A 20,022-nucleotide genomic window follows, 5' to 3' on the forward strand; every position below is an offset into this window, starting at 1 on the left:
ATATCCCCTGACCTCCAATTTTGGAGGATTAGGGAGCGGGCTATTAAGGAACAAATTGCTGTGTAAGCCTCTTCGGCTTTCGACAAGATCTTTTAATAGAAATGTCAAAGAGAGCCACCTCGGCTTCAGGATTGATTGTCTTGTCAATGGCTTGACTCATTGAAGAAAAGATCTTACCCCAAAACATTTTAAGCTTCGGCATGTAAAAAATATATGGAGCCAATCGCCCCCATCCCAAAGCTGGCAACGAAAGCATTTGTTTTCTACACACTGAAAGCATTTATTAATAGCTTTTGGGGTGAAATAGGCCAGCCAGCGAGATAAAAAGGACATCCTTTCAAAATTGGCTGCTCTAAAGGCCTTGCTTCCAAACTGCGCAATCTGCTCCCACTCCTGCCTTGAGAAGGAACAATTAGTGTTGCAGGTTATTTTGGCCAGCGCTTCTTCTACCAAAGAGGACTCTTCCCCCTTTCTCAATAAGGTAAACCTATTTCCCACTCCTTTTAATTTGGCTTTATAAAGGGCATTGGCCAGATATTATAAAATTTAATATCTGTAGATATTCCAGAAACCCTGTTTGTAATCGATTTTCAGATCTATCTATGAGCTCTTGCCAGGTGAGTTTCCGAGAAGTAAAAACAAAAAACAATTCTCCTAAGCCCACAGTCCTTCTATCTTTTGAGCTTACTGGAATAAATTTAAAGCCCAGAAATCTTACACTTCTCAAATTTCAAATATTGAAAACCAATGAACCCAATATGTTTAAAAAAGGACTGGAGTCTATCGGAGAGATCCCAGATAGTCTTATATCAAGTCTTTTTTGGTAATTTGGCTGTTTTTAAAAAGATAGGAACTTGCGATCCTGACTCCTGTATCATTCTATAATAAAAAACATATCTAATAAACCATTAGGATCCAATAGACGTGCTGAGAGGTCCAGGATCGCTGACATATAGTAAGTGTGAATATTTGGTAGTGCTAGACCCCCTTGGGCAGTTCCCAGCTGTAATATAGGCAGCTTTACCCTGGAAGCTTTTCTATTCGAAATAAAATCCCTGATCATTGACTCAACCTCTTTAAAGAAATGGGAGTTAATCTTTAGCGGTACACTTACAAAAAGAAAAGCCAATAGGGGAAGTATAGACATTTAATAAGACCAACGCGACCAATCAAAGTTAATGGTAAAAGAATCCATCTATCGAGTAAAATCGTAATTTTATTATGCATCGTTAAATAATTCAGACTAAATAATTGTTCAAATTGGTTGGAGACATAAATACCCAGGTATCTAATAGGTTCTGTTTTTAGGGACATGAGAGTTTAAGGGTAAAAAATTACAATCAACATTTAGGGGCCCATTAGGATGGCGGGCGGATTCCGTGTCGGAATGACCCCCGCCATATTAGTATGGCTGGGGGGTCCGCAGTGGACAGAAAGACCGTCCGCCGCTTTTCCGCCCCGGTCGCAAGGCGACCGTAGCAGAAAAGGGTTTATATAGTGGAGGTGTCTATCAGACACCGCCAGCCATATTAGGATGGGCATTTAGCAATTCCTAGGCATGCAGAGTCTGCTTTGGGGGACCTTTGCGGGCCCCCAAGGACTCCGGGGGGTTGGGGGGTGCACATGGGGGGTACCTATGGTACCCCCCAGCAGTTCCATGGACAACATGCAGGCAACGCGCGTTGCCTGCCATGTTGTGCATAGAAGTGCAGAGCATGCCTTCCTGCCATTGTGGCGGGCGTTGCTGAGTGCACCACCCACAACAATGGTAGGAATGCTGGTTGCGCCTGCCAATGTGGCGGGCGCATCCTAATGCCACCATAGGGACCCCCGCCCTTATGGCGGCCGGTCCATTTTTCCGATGGGATGGCAGGCGGACAAAGCCCGCGCGTCATCCTAATGGGCGCCTTAGTGTTAAAACCTCAGTGTTGTTCTGATTTATTTTATATCCACCAATCAGTTCAAATTGACTGAATTCCTGGGGTGCCTGATCGAGGTGTATTTTTTCGTGTCGCAGATATAAAATTATATCGTCAGCAAATAATTTTATTTTCGCTATACCTTCTATTGGTGGTTCAATATCAGGGTTTCCACGAATTCCTATTTCTAGCGGCTCAATTAAAAAGGTAAACAGGATGGTAGACATCCGGCAGCCTTGTCTGGTACCTCGAGTTATATTAATTGCCCCTATTGTATTGGCATTGACTACTACCCGGGCTTGGGCCCCTTGATAGATGTTATTCAGCATGTTGATTGTCTGGGCAGGAAAGCCACATTTTTGCATGCCGAGGAAAAGTGCATCCCATTTTACCAGGTCAAATACCTTTTCGGCATCAACCATTGTAACTAGAGTTGGAGTTTTTTTAATTGTAGCAAAATCGAGGGCCTGTATCAAAACCCGATATTTGAAGACATAGACCTCCCTGCCATGAACCCAGACTGATCGGGGTGAATTAAAGCCTGGCCAATCGGGGTAAAGCGCTCGGCCCATATTTTCATTAAAATCTTGAAATCAGTGATAAGGAGGCTAATCGGCCTGTAAGAGTTAACATCCTTGTGATTCTTTACTTTTTTGTCAAAACTAATGATGATCGACTCCTTAAAACTAGGAGGAACAAAGCCTCCTAATCTAACCACATTAAATAGTTTAGTCAAAAAAGGAGTCAATTCTTTAGAAAAGATTTTGTAAAATTCAATTGGGAGCCATCTGCTCCGCAGGCCTTCGCCCCAGCTATTGATTTTACCTTATCTGAGATTTCTTCAACCAATATAGAACGCTCAAGTTGATCCGCTAACGGGCCAGGTAGGACAGGGAGGTTTACTTCATGAAAATATTTGTCAATAAGGTCTAACCCTACCTCGTATTTTGTGGAGTAGAGCTGTGAATAATGCTCCATAAAAACTTGAGCTATAGCATCTTTGTCACTAATGCTATTTTGAGTTCTTGGATCAATAATTTCAGATATTAAGGCTTTCTCCTGTTTAGTTTTTGTTTGCCCATCGTGCACTTTTCCCACCATTTGGCTCTCCTCATATACTTGTTGTTGGAAGGTTTTGGAGCTATTTATTTATTCAATTAAAAAAAATCTTTAAAACCAAACTTTGCCCTTTCTAGCTGAGAGACAACTTCTCTATTTCCCTGGGGCAGGGTATCTCTCAAGATCATAGCATTGTGTACAGCCTGTTGGAGTTGGTTAATCTTCTCCTGCCTTATTCTCGACTGAGCGGCTGAACGCACGAGCATCTGTCCCCGGATAGCAACCTTTAACCCACACCAGACCGAAACAATTTCTGTTGTATCTTCATTAATAATAAAAAACTCCACTATCGACTTTTTAGTTTGAGCCACCCAGTTGGGATCTTGCAAAAGTAGACGATCCATCTGCCACCTGGATTGAGACTTGGTTCACCCTTCAATTTCCAACTCTATTGTAATAAGGGAGTGATCTGAAAAAGGGTTAGCCCCTATAGTGGTATCTAAAACCATAAGAGATAGTGATAAAAGAAAAAACTCGATCTGGGAGGCCGTGTGGAATTGATTGGAATGGCAGGTAAATTTTGCAGCAGTGGGATTAGATTTGCGCCCTTGGTCAACCAGTAGATATCCCTGCTTCAAGGTCTCCTACACTTTCCTTGTTTGGGGGTTCAGTTCTTTTTTCTTTTTATTCGAAGTGTCTTTTTTTCAAATCCTGAATAAAGTTAAAGTCTCCACCCACAATTATTTTTTCCAGGACCCCCCTAAGTAGCTCACTGATCTTTAGTAGGGCTGTGGTGTCATTAAATATTGGACCATAGTAATTTATAAAATTTAGGATCATCCCGTTTAACTTGGCCTCAACCCAAAGCCAGCGCCCCATGGATTCACTCCGAATTTGACCAATTTCCCAAGGAAGGCTACGACAAAAATACATAGCAACTCCTCTTTTTGCCAGCCTGGCCTAAGCAAAAAAAGCATGAGAGGAAAATCTGGGAAGGTATAACTTAGGAAGATTCATTTTTAAATGGGTTTACCGGAAAAATAGTACCTGGGGCGAGAAAGACACTAGCCACCTTATTAAAGCTCCATATTCTGATTTGTTTAGTATCCCATTAACATTGATGGAAATAGTACAGCATGTACTCATCATTTTTGTCCTGGTTCCCATTGAATAAGAATCAACCAAAGATTAGCGAAAAAGAGACATTTAAACATTCCCCCTTTCTTAATAGCTCTATTGCCCCTGCATCTTTACTTTTTATTACCATTCTCCTTTGACCCACCACCCACATCCTTCTCATCCCACCCCACGGGAGAAGTGTACCACCACGCTAACCACCTCTCGCTCCCCCCAGAAACTTTGGAGGGTGCCATGGATCTGCACCCAGGGTGCCCCCACCCAGCGGCACATGTATGCTATAGACAAATTGGGTGAGAAGTCAGAAAAACAGTAATACGTTCATTATTTAATTCCGAGCCCACACTTTCCTTTTTCCTTAAGAAGATCCTATGCCTCTTCTAAGTTCTAAAGGAACAGAGGAAAAAATATAAGAGAAACTATCAAGACAGCAATCAGAAGAATAAGCACCCATAAGTCCATTGATTCGTTGAAGCCCGAAATTTCCTTGAGAAGATCCTGCGCATCCTCTATGTTAGCAAAAATATGGAATTTCCCCTTAACAAGCACACGCAGTTTCGACTGTTGGGCAATTGACGCCTGTGCTTTAAACAAAAAAAAGCAGCTTGACAAACTCTTTACGTCTCCATGGCCACAGCTGCAGACATATCAGCGAAAATTCTACAGTTGGAATTTTCATTAACCAGGAATTGCCTTTGTTGTATGGCTTTGGCCAGGATCTTCTCCTTTATACGATAGTCTGCGAAGTTAACTAAGATGATGCGGGGGTCACTCGTGCTTGGCAGAGGATGGAAAGGAACTCTGTGGGCCCTGGTGATTGTCAGATCCCCGCTGAACTTGGGAAGGACTTTTTTATTAATGACGGATTTCACCCATTACGGTGTCTGGGCACCCTCCATCCTCTTGGGAACGCCCACTATACGCAAGTTGGAATGGCGTGAGTGATTTTCCAGCTCCCATGAGGCACAGGTTCAAGACTGATTTGCATATGGCCATGTCTGAGCTGGGGTGGTGTGGAGTGCAAGAAAACAATGGATTTAGGCCCAGATCTCTGTACTGGGGTGAATGTATGACATTGTTCTGCATTCTGTCCATCAACTGTTGTTTTTGCATTTGTCACACTTAAGTGGAACGGGTATGCTCAGACGTGAGTCCCGTGCTATCCACACCACTGGAGTCAACCTATCCTGGCTGATGACGGCTGATAGCCAGAAACCGGTCCTAGGATGCTTGATTCCGGTCCAGTGAAAACAGGGCTTGGTAGTTCGGGCTGGACTGTTCCCATGAGTCACAGGGTCAAGACTGATTTTCATATGGCCATGTCTGAACTGGGGTGGTGTGGAATGCAAAAAAACAATTGATTTTGGCCCAGATCTCTGTACTGGGGTGAATGTAGGACATTGTTCTGCATTCTGTCCATCAACTGTTGTTTTTGCATTTGTCACCCCGAGTGGGATGGGTATGCTCAGACATGAGTCCCGTGCTCTCCACACCACTGGAGTCAAGCTATCCTGGCTGATGACGGCTGATAGCCAGAAACCGGTCCTAGGATGCTTGATTCCGGTCCAGGGAAGGCACGGCTTGGTAGTTCGGGCTGGACTGTTCCCATGAGGCACAGGGTCAAGACTGATTTGCATATGGCCATGTCTGAACTGGGGTGTTGTGGAGTGCTAAAACACAATGGATTTAGTCCCAGATCTCTGTACTGGGGTGAATGTATGACATTATTCTGCATTCTGTCCATCAACTGTTGTTTTTACATATAATACCAGGGCACCTTTCCATCATGCACACACTTGTCGAATCATTTGAAGCACTTCTTTCTGTTGGGGAGACATTATGAGTGAGTTGAAATCAAGGGTAAGCCCCCACTCCTGCTCATAACTGGACGCTGAAGCCTGAGCTCCAGAGACACTTGTTGTCATCTTAGTTCTGCTTGCCATCTTATTTACTTTATGTGCCAACAACACTCTGTACCCTCGTAGTGACCTCACTCTCTCTTCACCCCCACCAACCTTGGTATAATTCAAGCACGTCAGGCCTGCCTCTTACATGGACCATACACTCCTTGCCCTTCGCGCATTGATTGCTGAAATGTACCCGAGTGTCTCCTTTCACGGCTCGCTTCCAGGCAGAAAAGGGCAATCTAGTAAGTGATGCCCCAGCGTGAAACTATCAAGTCAAGCATTTGAATTTCTATAAGTTTTGTAAAGTTAGGTCAGTGGAAAGGTGGTGATGAAGTCATTGAACCCTCAATATTCCCTTGAAAGTTGAAGAGTAAAGTGTCGAGAAAGGAGAATGTTTAGTACAGTTAACCCCCTCCTCAAGAACCATGCAGATGATCTGTTAGCCCAAATGGACGCTACTGTGTTGGCAAAGTTACCGGACAACAACACCTGCATCTCTTTCACAAAAAGCACTGCACAATAAACACAGGTACCTTAGGCACCACCATCTATGCTGCTCCTCAGCTCCAGACTGCTTCTGCCAGTCAAATACAGATGCTGGTCTGGAGCTGCAAAAGTCATCCACACGGCCCAGCAATAAAGTGAAGAGCGCGAAGCAGACACTTCAAGTCTGCGCAGTGTTTCTTAAAAAATCCTGATGACAAACTGCGCAGACTCGATTTCTAGGTCTCCTGTCTGCTTGCAGCCTCCACCCCACCTTTTCCCAAACCGTTACAGGGCAGACCCAACCCACTGTGACGAATTAGTAAAGGGTGGGGTGCTATTGTCTCCACTTCCTGATTGACGTGAAGCCCCTGGTGCTACTTTACCAACACGTCATCAGGGGGTGGAGACTGGTTTTCGAGGCAATGTCTTTGCCGAGTTGATGACCTCACGGGCCTCAGGTAGGTGAGCTCTTCAGCTCGGCAAATACACTCTAGATTCAGGATCCGCCCACAGGTAGCATTCAGGAGAGCAAGGGATCGGCATTGCTGGCATAACGTGACACTCATCAATCAAGCCTCAAACTACAGTCACAAGCAAGGTATGAGTGTGCATTTTAAAAAAAAGATAAAGACAGTTGTTTTTTACATTTACAAAGGGCAACCCTGGGGGGGTGAAAGTAAATGGGGCGGAGCCCCGACACCCTCACTCAGAAACCGCCACTAATTCTGTGGGAGCCAAACTGTATACCATGATGATGATGAAATTCCTTTACAATGCAGGCTAAGGGCACGACTGCTACAGCAAATATTATAGGGAATGACTGGCATCCTTATTCCGAGCCTCTGCAGAAGGTTATGGAGGGAGAGCAAGTTATTCAAGATGATCCTAGTGGTTGGCTTTGTAATGTGACCCATTTTAGTAACCCTTTGCCCATCCCCATTCTCTCAGTCACTGTTAGGATAAATGACCATTCAATAGAGTCAAAAGTTTTTGCAGCGTCTAAAAACAGTGGATGGCTCAAGGTGAACAAAAGGGGTAGGAGCCTATTTGCAATTATTTTAACCAGAATCCTATTGTCTTTATTAATTAGGGATAGAGGACAGCAGGATTTGCATGAGTGTTGTTGCTGGCCTTTTTCTGTAGCATAATAATGACCACTGCCTCCTGAAATGCTGGTGGGACCCCTCTCAAATGTCTTACTATATACCACAAGTAAGAACTGGGCAGTTTGAGAGCAAACTTCTGCAGGGAGATCATCCCTGCCTGGGACTTGCCCCTTTTTCATGCTTTTAATCATACCCTTGAATCCCTGCTCTGTAATGGGAGCACATAGTGGCTCACGTTGGTGGACTTCTAGCCATGCCAATGTGGCCTGTCAAAATATCCATGAATCTCCTTTAACAAGGTGTCTGATTTGGACATATATAAATAAACCATGTAGTCCTCCCTTTTAATAATGTCAACAGGTGCCCACAGTGGCCTAATGACTGCAGCTATGGTGATCAACATCCCTGAATTCTCTTGCTTTGACATACATTCCCAAGAGCTTTACCTCCCTATCTGCTGCTTCTCTGAATGCCAGGCTCTTCAGGTTTAGGTGTACCTGTGTTTGTGGGTCTAGTGGATTATCACTGCCATGTATTAGGGGTCTGATCTCCAAATCAGAATCAACAAGTGACCATGGAATGATTTAAGCACACCACTGGATTTAAAAATGCACTCACCCCTATTTATGGACTTGATGTCTTCCAATAGAGTGCCAAAAGTGGCTTAGCTCGAAAGTACCGATTTTAGCTCTGAAAGCCAAATCTAACAAGGCAGTGGGCAGAAGGTGCCCCAACCCATGGGGCCAGGTGAGTACGGAGATGTTTAATGAGTTTAACTGTCAAGCCAGGTCTTCCCTGGACCGCAAACAAGCATCCTTGTACCAGTTTCGGGGTAACACCCCTCATTAGCCAGGCTACTTGAATTCATTGGCAAAGTGAGCAAAGGACCCACGTCTGGGCATAACCTGCCAACTTAGGGCAAACAAATCAAACACAAAGAGATAATGGAAGAGTGCTGAAACTTTTCAGACACTCATCCCCAGTCACAGATCTAGGTTGAATCCATCATCATTTTTTAACTCACTTCTCCACCACAGTTCAGACCCAGCCTGTTTCAAGGTAACAACTCTAACCCTTGAAACCCGTCACAGGATGCTTGTTTACGGTCCAGAGAAGCCCTGGTTTGGCATTTCGGGCTGAACTGTTCCCATAAGGAACAGGGTCAAGACTGATTTGCGTATAGTTGGGTATGAGCTGGGGTGGCGAAGTGAGATAAAGAACGTTGATGTATTCAGCCCAGATCTAGTACTGGGGTTGAGTGTCTGAAAAGTTTCAGCGCTCCGTCAATCATCTCTTTGTGTTTGCTTTATTCTTGAAATCTCCCCCTCAGATAATAGTGCAGGGGTTCATAGGGCACAGACACTTCACAATGTCTGTAAAGAATGTAGGATCATCAAAGTTCAGAGTGAATACATTTCCTAATGTTGTATGCTCATTCCCCAATATACCCTGGACCAATACTAGTGTACCTTGGTTATATGAGGAGGCAGACAGTGACTAAAACTGGACTTCATGTTTGACCAAGATTGCCAGTCCTCTGGAATATGGCGAGTTGAATTAGAAGCAGTGATAAGTGCTCCGCTTCCTGGCAAATTTATTGAGGCCAGTGTTTCGTAAGTGGGTCTCCTTGATCAGAGCTATGTCTACAGCATGTCGAGTAAGATAGAAAAGCAGCAGTTTGGATTTGTGCACTCATTACTCCCCAGACGTTCTATGTTGTCTGAAATATCTTACTGGTCAATTGTGAAGGGCATGTTTGTGGTGTGCTAAAGAGACTTCCACCTGCCTTCCAATGTCATTCTGCAATCCCTCTGTACCCAAATGCCACATGTATTAAAATTGCATAATATTGGCATGTCTAACAATGTACACCTTTCTCCCACCCTCATCCACTTCAAGCACAAACCTCTTGAAATTGCAATAACAATTCCCAAGTGCAGGGGATGTAATACAAATAACAGAACCTAACTACAAATAAATTAAATAGCCTATGCCCCAGGTGCGAGGTTAGGAAGGCCGTACACAGTATTAGAGTCAACAGCATACTTTAGGATCAATAGCTGTTATCATGAGTGCAGATGACCTGACTGGATGCACAATAAAGTGGCATCTGTCGCCACCCTTTCCGGCAAAATCTCAGCAGCCGCCAATTATCTCACAGGTGTAGTGGTCACCCATGTCACTTCAGCCACCCAGTCTGCAGAGGATCCAGCATGCCCATGATAACCAATGGAATACCTGCTATGCATCTTAGGAGGACCCGCAGTCACATGTTTCTGTCATTGCAGCATTTCAATGCCCAAGGGAGGATTCTGCTGAACTTCCTGTGTTTAGGCACGGGCTTGGGTATTGATGAAGGTGTATTCTTTAATCAGGCTAGGATTTTTAAAGACATGATATTTTCCATCTATCAACAGTCTCAATCTGGGCGGCTAAAGCCTGACATATTGAATACTCATCTACACAGCTTCTGTTTGAATTGGGTTACATTTCCACCTGGCAACTTGTTCTGATTGTGTGAAATCCCTGAAGAAGAAAAGGGATTTACCATTATGCTGGACACTCTCCTTTCCCTTGCAGTTGAAGCATTCTTCCACAATCTCGTTAAATTAGTAACTTCATGATGGTTGGACATGGTGGAGCGCTTGGTGGTTCATGGTATTAGGCCAAGTGAGTTATGGGCATGTTCTAAAATTAAGATTCCTGATAAGCCATCTCATCCAAAGATGTCAACCAGAAATTTTTCCCTATAGAGTTCTGTGCACCCCTTGTTAATGAATTTCGGCAGCTTAACCAGGCAAAGATTTCTCCCTCAAAAGTGTGCTTCAAGGTCTGCTCTTCTCCAACTCAGATTTCAGTTCGCTTTGTTGCTTGGCTTGAGCCTCAGCATCATCCTCTATGTTGGATATACCCAGGTCGAGACGAGTATGTTGATTATCGAACCATTCCTTCATATCATCCAATCTCCTAGTAAGGGAGTCTATTTTGGTATTAGTTTTCACCAAACGTCCCATAATTTCCAAAAGAATTGTGTGAACATCTGTTGTGTCTGGCGAGATGCCATTCTGGGCTGTCTCTGCTGGGCTTTCCTGAAATGCCTTGTGGTCCTGTGACATGAATGCTTTCTTTGCATTTTCAAAAGTTAGTGGTGATATAGAAAGGTGTGCTGAGGAGACAGAAGCGGTACAAAAGGGGGTGGTGATGGACGGAGCATCTGAATCAATCAAACACTCACACCCAGTCAAAAGATCTGGGTTTAATCCATCACTGTTCTTTTGCCCACTCTGCCACCCCAGTTCAGACATGGCTATATGCAAATCAGTCTGACCCTGTGCCTCATGGGAACAGTCCAGCCCGAACTGCCAAGCCATGTCTTCCCTGGACCAGAAACAAGCTTCCAAGAACCGGTTTCTGGCATTCCAGCTGTCTTCGGCCCGGCTTGCTTGAATCCAGTGGCAAAGTGAGCAAGGGACTCACTTTCCATTGCCCCTTTAGCCCCTCTGATGCACCCTGCTTTTCATATAATGTATTTTAACATCATATGCCAGTGTGATTGTTGGAGAATCTGAAAACCCCACCCCCAATCTTACTGACCATGCTATGCCCCAGCATGTGGTAGGCGTAGGGCAGATTGTTTCCACGTGATCTGAAGACGCCCAATAGTGACATTGTTCAGTGGTGCGGGAACAGGTGGTAACAGATGGTTTACATTTAGCAGTGTGGCGCTTACACTGCTTACCCTCCAGAAACCTCTGCTAGGGCTGTTCCAATAAACAGGGAGAAAAAAACCCAAGTAACAAGTTTATTACTACAGAAGAGGGGAATGCCTATTCATGGATTAACACTGATAGTATGTGATTTAGAGCTCTGGCTTAAAGATGTGCAAAGAATGAACACTAGTCAGAGAAATCCATACTAATATCATAAAGAGAGAGCCCAAACCTTTGAGGCGGGTAATCTCAGGAACCACAGCACCAATCAAAACACCCAATACAGCATTGGAAAGGGCAGTTGCAGCAGAAGGACATAGGCTATGCAGACGCCCACCATATACATTTAACAGGTAAAAGAACCGTGCCAGCAAAGTAGTCCCAAACCTACCCCTGAACCCTAAAAATACCCCTGTACCCCAAAAATACCCCTGTACCCCAAAACCCAAACCTAGGCCTGAACCCTAAAAATAACCCTGTACCCCAAAACCCAAACCTACCCCTGAACCCTCAAATACCCCTCTACCCCAAAACCCAAACCTCGCCCTGAACCCTAAAAACACCCCTGTACCCCAAAACCCAAACCTAGCACTGAACCCTTAAAACATCCCTGTACCCCCAAACCCAAACCTGCCCCTGAACCCTAAAAATACCCCTATAACCCAAAGCCCAAACCTAGCCCTGAACCCTAAAAATACCCCTGTACCCCAAAACCCATACGTATCCCGAAACCCTAAAACTACCCCTGTACCCCAAAACTATATCTGAACCCTTAAAATACCCAAACACCCCAAAATATATACCTCAATACCCCAAAACATATACCCCTATACCCATTCTTACCTTATCTAAACATTAAAAAATAAAACATGTTTTTACCATTCATGCATTTACAACGAATTTCGTTGTAAATGTATGCGTGGTAAAAGCATATAAAATGTAAAGCTATGTGTTATAATGGCATTGCGGAGTCATGGTACTTTCATAATGAAAGTATGCGGAGTGATGGTATGTGGAAAGAAAGTTGCGGAATAATGGGTGTTTACCCTCCCCCGGTAAGTACATTGGTGGCACGACGGCCCACATCTCCAGGAACATACTCATATTTTTTCACCAACCATTTGAAAAAGGCACAGGTCTCTCTCATTGATGGCCAGCACCGACATACACTTTTAGACACACCTCCCGCCACAAGTTCTAGAATTACAAACTTTAGAGATGGGGAGCTAGGTTCGAATCTCGGCATCAGCTCAACATCCTGTGATTCTAGGCAAATTGCTTTGTCTCCCCGTGCCTACCACAAATGAATGTGTTCCTCTGTAATGTAAATTGTGCTCATGCCATGTTGTCGAGTTTGCGCTATATAATATTGCAAGGAAAAATAAAGTAGGGAAACTCGAGTTCACACACTACTGAACGCGCACTCTTTAGTGCATCAGCAGTGCACTGTGAATCGGAGCGTTTCACAGGCCTGTCACAGAAAAGAAATGCTATCAAAACGAAATCCTACGAAAGTCAGCCTTGTCAAACACTCACCATGTCAGGGCCAGGTAGCCAGCCACATTACATATACTACTGCAAATGCACTAGCTGCCTGAGCCAAGCTTTGCTGGGCTGAAGATTTCACAGCCCTGAGGGCTGTGACCTTATGAGCATGACACAGCTCTTTAAAGTCCTCCACCTCATGATGAGGTTTAGCATCACCGATAGTGTCGCCCTGGTGTAAGCCCTGAGGTACCCAAGGCTGAATGTCTATCAATGATTCCCCTTAACACAGTAGGGTGGGGTCAGCAAGTTTAACTGACCGTAGCTGATTCTGTAACAAGTTAGAGAAGGTCCTCCTCTAATTGGCTGACCCATGACAAGGTCAGCCAATGAGAGGAAGTGACAGGATCATGAGGACCCCCTTCCTTTCCCAAAACCTCCAGCAACTTCTGAGGTCTTGCTGCTCCTCCTTCCTACCATCCGCTGTCACAACCAAAGGCCGGTTAGTGCATATTCCGAGTTGGGTGTATGTGTTGTATGAATATATGTGTGTTTATGTGTGCATGCTGTGAATGGGTGTGTGACTGTTTATGCTCTTGTGAATGGTGGGTGTTTGTTTGGCCCTTGTGAATGGATAGGTGTGAGTGAGTGTGCATTTGGATAGGTGTGTGTGATAATGTGTGTTCTTGTGAATGTACAGGTTGAAATTCGCCTGCTGGAGGACCTCACGGCTTTTCGGAAAGCCATAAAAACCTTTCTGTTTTAGTTGCCCCTTCTAGTTTCTGTTAGTACCTGTTGTTTTATGTCCTCCTTGTCAATGCGCCAGGACGCTCCTTAGCTGGAGTAGCTGTGCGCACAACAAATAACAATAACATAACATAACATACAGGAGGAAGTGAATGTACGCATATGTGCCTATCCCACTACTCATCCACATTACGGGCTGCCACTGATGAAGAAGCAGAGACATGAGGGATGCTGAGAGCTTGTGCAGGAATGATGTCTGATCAGTGGAGGATAAAAGTCATCATTACATTGCAAAGGCAAAAAAACGTTCATGCGGACAGGCTGCAGGCATAAGGATGGATGCATAAAAAACTGCAACTTGCCATAAATGCTATGACTTTTAACCTTGCCACTTAAACGGTAGCCTTCCCCTTGCAACTCCACTCGGGGGAGTAGCTGCGCTCCTTTTTTCCAATTTCAAGCACTGATTATAATAATGTAAAAAAGCTAAGTTTAAAAGCACACAAGTAAACCACACAATTGTATTCGCCTATATCAAGATAGCGTCCGTAGAGACGTAAAGCTAGCAGCGCATACTGCAGAACTTCTGGAAGTCCTCGGACTGTGTCACAGCGAGCTCCATTGATTGTGGTAATATCACACATACTAACAATATGGGAAAAGAGACCAGATAGAGCCAGTCAAAGAATGATGAGGCACACTGACAGCAATCATGCTTCATCTTCAGAAATACAATTATATCAATCATGCCATCAGCACTGAGCTGATAGAAGCAGAAGATGTGCTAAAAAAATGGATGCGAAATTGTAGAGCTTATATATTAGAGACTCATAGATGAAACATCATATGAATGAAAATGATTCAAAGTGTGAATTTAATAGGGTAAAAACGTCTGAACATTACAAATAAAATTATGTTCTGCAATACAAAATAGAGATCTTTGAAAAATGACTCAGGCAGACAAAAGTGCAATCCCTTCGTATCCCTTTTTGGGACAGAGGGCTCTGTTACTGTCTTGAGAAACATTTGAAATGATTAAGATAAATGGCCTTACAAGCAGATGTCTTCAAATATATAGAATAATTCTTTTTTAATATTCCCTTTAAATATAAATTGACTGAAAAGTAGAAAGATAGGATCACATTAGCATTTTATAAGCATAAACAAACTTAGCAAACTTTTGAAAGCTTTTGTTTTAAACATTTAATTAGATTGTGCAGATTGAGAGAAAAAACGGAAAAATTCTGAAACATAAAAATGAATAATTAGCAACACAATGAGACGCAATGGAGAACAGCTGCTAAAATCCAGTTTAATCCACTGCCTCAGCCTCAAACAGTGTTTGGGTGTTTGGGTAGAGAACATATATAGCTAAAGCAACAAAAAAAAATAATCTTACTATAAATGCCCTAATGACTGTTCAATAACTCACTTAGGAGTTACCACATAGCTCTCAACAGTAGGGGCCTGCCCTATCAGCAGTGAGGGCGCCGTGCGGGGGACAAACACACATATAAACACTCACTCACACTCATGCATTCACACATGTCTGCGCACTCACATATCCAATCACAAAGCTCACTCCATATATTCATGCACACACGCAGCAAACATTGAAAATAAAATCATACCTGCGCAGCTCTGCCTCAGATATCCCACGAGGGTTTTCACTGCTGCCTTCCCTCATTGGTTGACCTAAGGTCAGCCAAGGAGAAGAGAAAAGTCATCACTCCCAAGAATCGGAGGTCTCAGGAGGGTTGGGACTGCTTCTTTCACTCATTGACTGACCTTAGATCAGCCAATGAGGGAAGGCAGCAGTCCCTCACTCGTCACAGAGTGGAATAGTGGTCAATGAGACTGCTGATGCCACCTCTGTGACGAGGTGTCAGTGATTGACACTCAGCCCTGGGCACTTCAGTGCTTAGAACTGAGGAGCCCAGATCCGATGCAATCAGTGACACTCCCGCTCGTCACAAGGGGAAGGGCCTCAAGGTGTTTTGCCATGCTGAAGATGTCACACCCACAGGCGCTGTGGCAAAGTTCAGCTCAGGCAGCCGGGAGCATGCGCATTTAGCGCATGTCTAGCTCCTGCCTGACCTGAAATAAAGAGTGTCTGTCAGGGTGACCTTTGCTCAGCCTGACAGACATTCTTTTTAGTGGCCAAAAGTGAGTGGGCATGCCCTCTCAGTACATTAGGACCAGCCACGGACCGTGAAGAGCGTGCCACCGGGCGGTGACATGGAGCGGGGGAGGGACAGGGTGGGGGGATTGTAAAAAGCAGCAAACGGACAATTTCAGGTAAGTAACGAAAAAAAAAACGAATTTCGTTGCGCGTGCTAGATCGCCAAATGCGATGCTTTTTTCGTTACTTACCTGAAATCGTCCATTTGCCGCTTTTTACAACACCCCACCTTGTCCCTCCCCCGCCCTACGTCACCGCCCGGTGGCACGCCCTATACAGGCCGTGGCTGATTAGGACTTGCCGTGACTGTGCCTCCATAGCACTTTTGGAGTTTGTTTAACTTTTCTTATGATTCTGGGATTACCATAGACCGAAATCAAGTTGACCAAGCAAAATCATGTTTCATTAGTGAAGATAAGCCTGACAAGCACATTGTTTAGAGATTTTATGGGTCAAGTGAAAGATTAAAACATACCCGGTATATCCATCATCTTTGTGCTAAACATACTTTGAGCACATTTGTGAGTAGAGTTCGGCAAAAAGTATCTGAAAAGCAAATTGGGCAAAGCCACCATTTCTTAGTCAGTCAAAGAATAAAATTGAAGTAAAAATCCACCCAAATTCACGCCAAAGGTGAACTAGAAAAATGTATCGAATTTTAGCTTGAACTACCACTAATGTAAAATTACTATAACACAGTAATTTTGCAGCAGTTTGTGAACTGCTGTTAAACTACCACCTTACATGTGGATTTTCATTTGACTGTTTTAGGCAGATACAGAGTTGGTAAAATGCAGAATTTGAGGTGTGATTTACATCTATGTAACACTGAAACAAACTTTAATTCCGCTTTAGTTGGTTATACTGAAGGATTTTTCCTTTCATTTTGCTCCACTGCAGTGTTTAATTGTTTAGTGCCCATCATTGGGATGCTCTTCTGTTGAGTAGCATTGTGAGCCACATATATAACTTTGATCACAAATATTGACTCAGATATTTCCTTGTTTCAGTCCTTACCTTATGAGCATGTTCTTTCCATCCAGAACCTGGACTACCCACACAAAAGATACATGTTGCCTAGAAAACAAGGAAGTCCATTCTTAACACTTATTGATATTGCAAATCAAAGCACTGTCTTACTGAATCATTAAAAACTGACATAGCAAGAGGGTAGAGGTGGGGGAGGAATGCCTGGACTGGCACAAAGAAGACCAAGACTTGGAGTAATGAAGATTACCAGTAAGTAACTGGCCATTACTTCATTGCAATTCAGAAAAGGGGGTGGTGATGAACAGAGTGTCTGAATTAAGCAGACCACTCTTACCCAGTCCAAAGATCAGGGCTTGATCCATCACCGTTATTTATCTCAATGCACCATCCCAGCTCAGAACCTGGCTATATGCAAATCAGTCTGTCCCTGGCCCAGTGCATCATGGGAACAGGGCAGACTAAACTACCAAGCCAATTCTTCACCAGAAAGGAGACAAGCTACCGGGGACCGGTTTCTGGCATTTCAGCCGTCTTCGGCCCGGCTTGCTTGAATCCTGATGATGCAGTGAGAAAGGGACTCATGTCTGAGTATACCCTGCCACACCTATAGTGGCCAAAAACGATTCAGAAAAGGGGGTGGTGATGAACAGAGTGTCTGAATTAAGCAGACCACTCTTACCCAGTCCAAAGATCAGGACTTGATCCATCACCGTTATTTATCTCAATGCACCATCCCAGCTCAGAACCTGGTTATATGCAAATCAGTCTGTCCCTGGCCCAGTGCATCATGGGAACAGGGCAGACTAAACTACCAAGCCAATTCTTCACCAGAAAGGAGACAAGCTACCGGGGACCGGTTTCTGGCATTTCAGCCGTCTTCGGCCCGGCTTGCTTGAATCCTGATGATGCAGTGAGAAAGGGACTCATGTCTGAGTATACCCTGCCACACCTATAGTGGCCAAAAACGATTCAGAAAAGGGGGTGGTGATGAACAGAGTGTCTGAATTAAGCAGACCACTCTTACCCAGTCCAAAGATCAGGGCTTGATCCATCACCGTTATTTATCTCAATGCACCATCCCAGCTCAGAACCTGGCTATATGCAAATCAGTCTGTCCCTGGCCCAGTGCATCATGGGAACAGGGCAGACTAAACTACCAAGCCAATTCTTCACCAGAAAGGAGACAAGCTACCGGGGACCGGTTTCTGGCATTTCAGCCGTCTTCGGCCCGGCTTGCTTGAATCCTGATGATGCAGTGAGAAAGGGACTCATGTCTGAGTATACCCTGCCACACCTATAGTGTAATGCCAGAAACCGGTCCCCGGGAGCTTGTTTCCTTCCCAGTGTAAGAATTGGCTTCTGTAGTTTGGTTTGTCCTGTTCCCATCATGCACTGGGACAGGAACAGACTAATTTACATACAGCCAGGTTCTGAAACTGGGATGGTGCAGTGAGCTAAAAAACGGTGTTGGATCTAGCCCTGATCTTTTGACTGGGTGAGAGCTTTCTGCTTAATTCAGAGACTCTGTCCCTCACCACCCCTTTTTGTAAACATTACTTCATTGCAGGCCTGGACTGGCCGTAGCGGGCAACGGGCAATCCCCCGGTGCGTCGTACGGGTGGGGGCCGGTTTCGGGCCCCTGGGGCCGATTTTGTTACAGGGCCGTTTTTGCAGCATGTCGGCCCTGTAACAAAATCGGCCGAAAACCGGCCCCGGCAAAGAGCTCGGCGGCACCCCAACCCCCGGGGGGAGAGGGGCCGGCCAAGCACTCTGCCAGGGCCGGTTTTGGTTCCCAGTCCGGCCCTGCTTCATTGCCCGCCTTCTTCATCCCACTATTACGTTATGAACTAATGCCTAAGCAGGTGGGATTCGGTGCACCATATAAAAAGTGTACTTACAGTAAATAAAAGCAAAATGTTGTGTTTTATCGGTCTCAATCAAAAAATGTTGCATATGCAGTGAACATTAACAGATTTCAAAACACATGCTCCAGAATTCGAAGATAAACTTCCTCCATACATGCAACCAATAATTGATCATGAAAGTATGAGGGGTTCCCCCAAGAGGCTTCACTACAAATTCTGTGTCCAACATAGAAACCATCGCAAGAAGTTGAAACAATGACAATTAGACCTACATGGAAATGGGTCAGTAAGATCCTTCCCTGATCCGTCATTAACCATGTTAGGCTGTTTTAGATAACAACTCAAAGTAGCAGAAGGAGAACAAAGACCTTTGGCAGATGCTTCAAACATTGCAAACTAAAATTGTATCCTTCCTGAAAGATAGTGTTCTAGCTAACTAAATGCAAAAGGTTAGTTGAACATCAATAGTGTGAAGAGAAGGTTCTGCTATCAAAGAGGGAGAAAGAAAGAAGTGGCAAAACCATGTCCTTAGAACAGTGAACTTTAATACAGGTCAACTTTCACCACATTTCCTGTCCAGACAAATGGTGACCAAACACATTACTTTATATGATAGGAGTACAGGTCTAGTGAATCACATGGTTCAAAAGGAGTGCACCGTAAAGATTGCAGGACCATAGTTAAATCCCAACCTAGCTGCCAAAATGGAAATGGATTGATAGATTATACCTCTGAACTCCTGAATGCTTGGCAGGCAACCCACAGGCTGTGTAATGTAAGCACAGATAACCCAAACCCAAAAAACCTCTTACAAATTCCAACATTTCTGATGACCTGAAGATTTGAAACACAGAAATATACACTAATTTCCAGGCCTTTTTTCCAATGGTGGAAGTATAGCTTCCATGTTGAGAGAGATATACCTGAATTGTTGAACATCTGACAACATCTTGAATAGCTTAGAGCTTGCCCAATTACACTTTTCACATCTAAACCTCCAAACAAAGACAGATCACAGAGGACTTTCGAATCACAGGAATCTGAAGGAAGAGGGATGAGCTGCATATATGCAATGAGAACGAATTGATAAGGAAAGTAACAGAGGTTACCAAGGAAGCCATGTACAACTGGGTGCTCTAGTAGGAACTCACAGTTTTGTAGAAAGTTGTGTTTCACAAAATTGGGGGGAAAGTGTAAAGGAGGCCATGAGGTCTTTTGTAGATGAGATTAGATAAAAAACTGGAAAGCAAAGGATTCTGCTGTGTTTCAAAATGTCCCAACCAGGGAGTTCCAAACCTCTTCACTACCTGGTGGAATAACAAGGGACTGAGACATAGAGTTATTTAAGAGAGAAATATCCTGCTCAGGCAGTCTGTAGGTCCATTCTCCTTACCCAGATGAAAAACTGCATTTAGATAATAGAGAGGGC

The sequence above is a fragment of the Lissotriton vulgaris genome, chromosome 6 (genome assembly GCF_964263255.1).
Source record: "Lissotriton vulgaris chromosome 6, aLisVul1.2, whole genome shotgun sequence".
Classification (NCBI taxonomy): Eukaryota; Metazoa; Chordata; class Amphibia; order Caudata; family Salamandridae; genus Lissotriton; species Lissotriton vulgaris.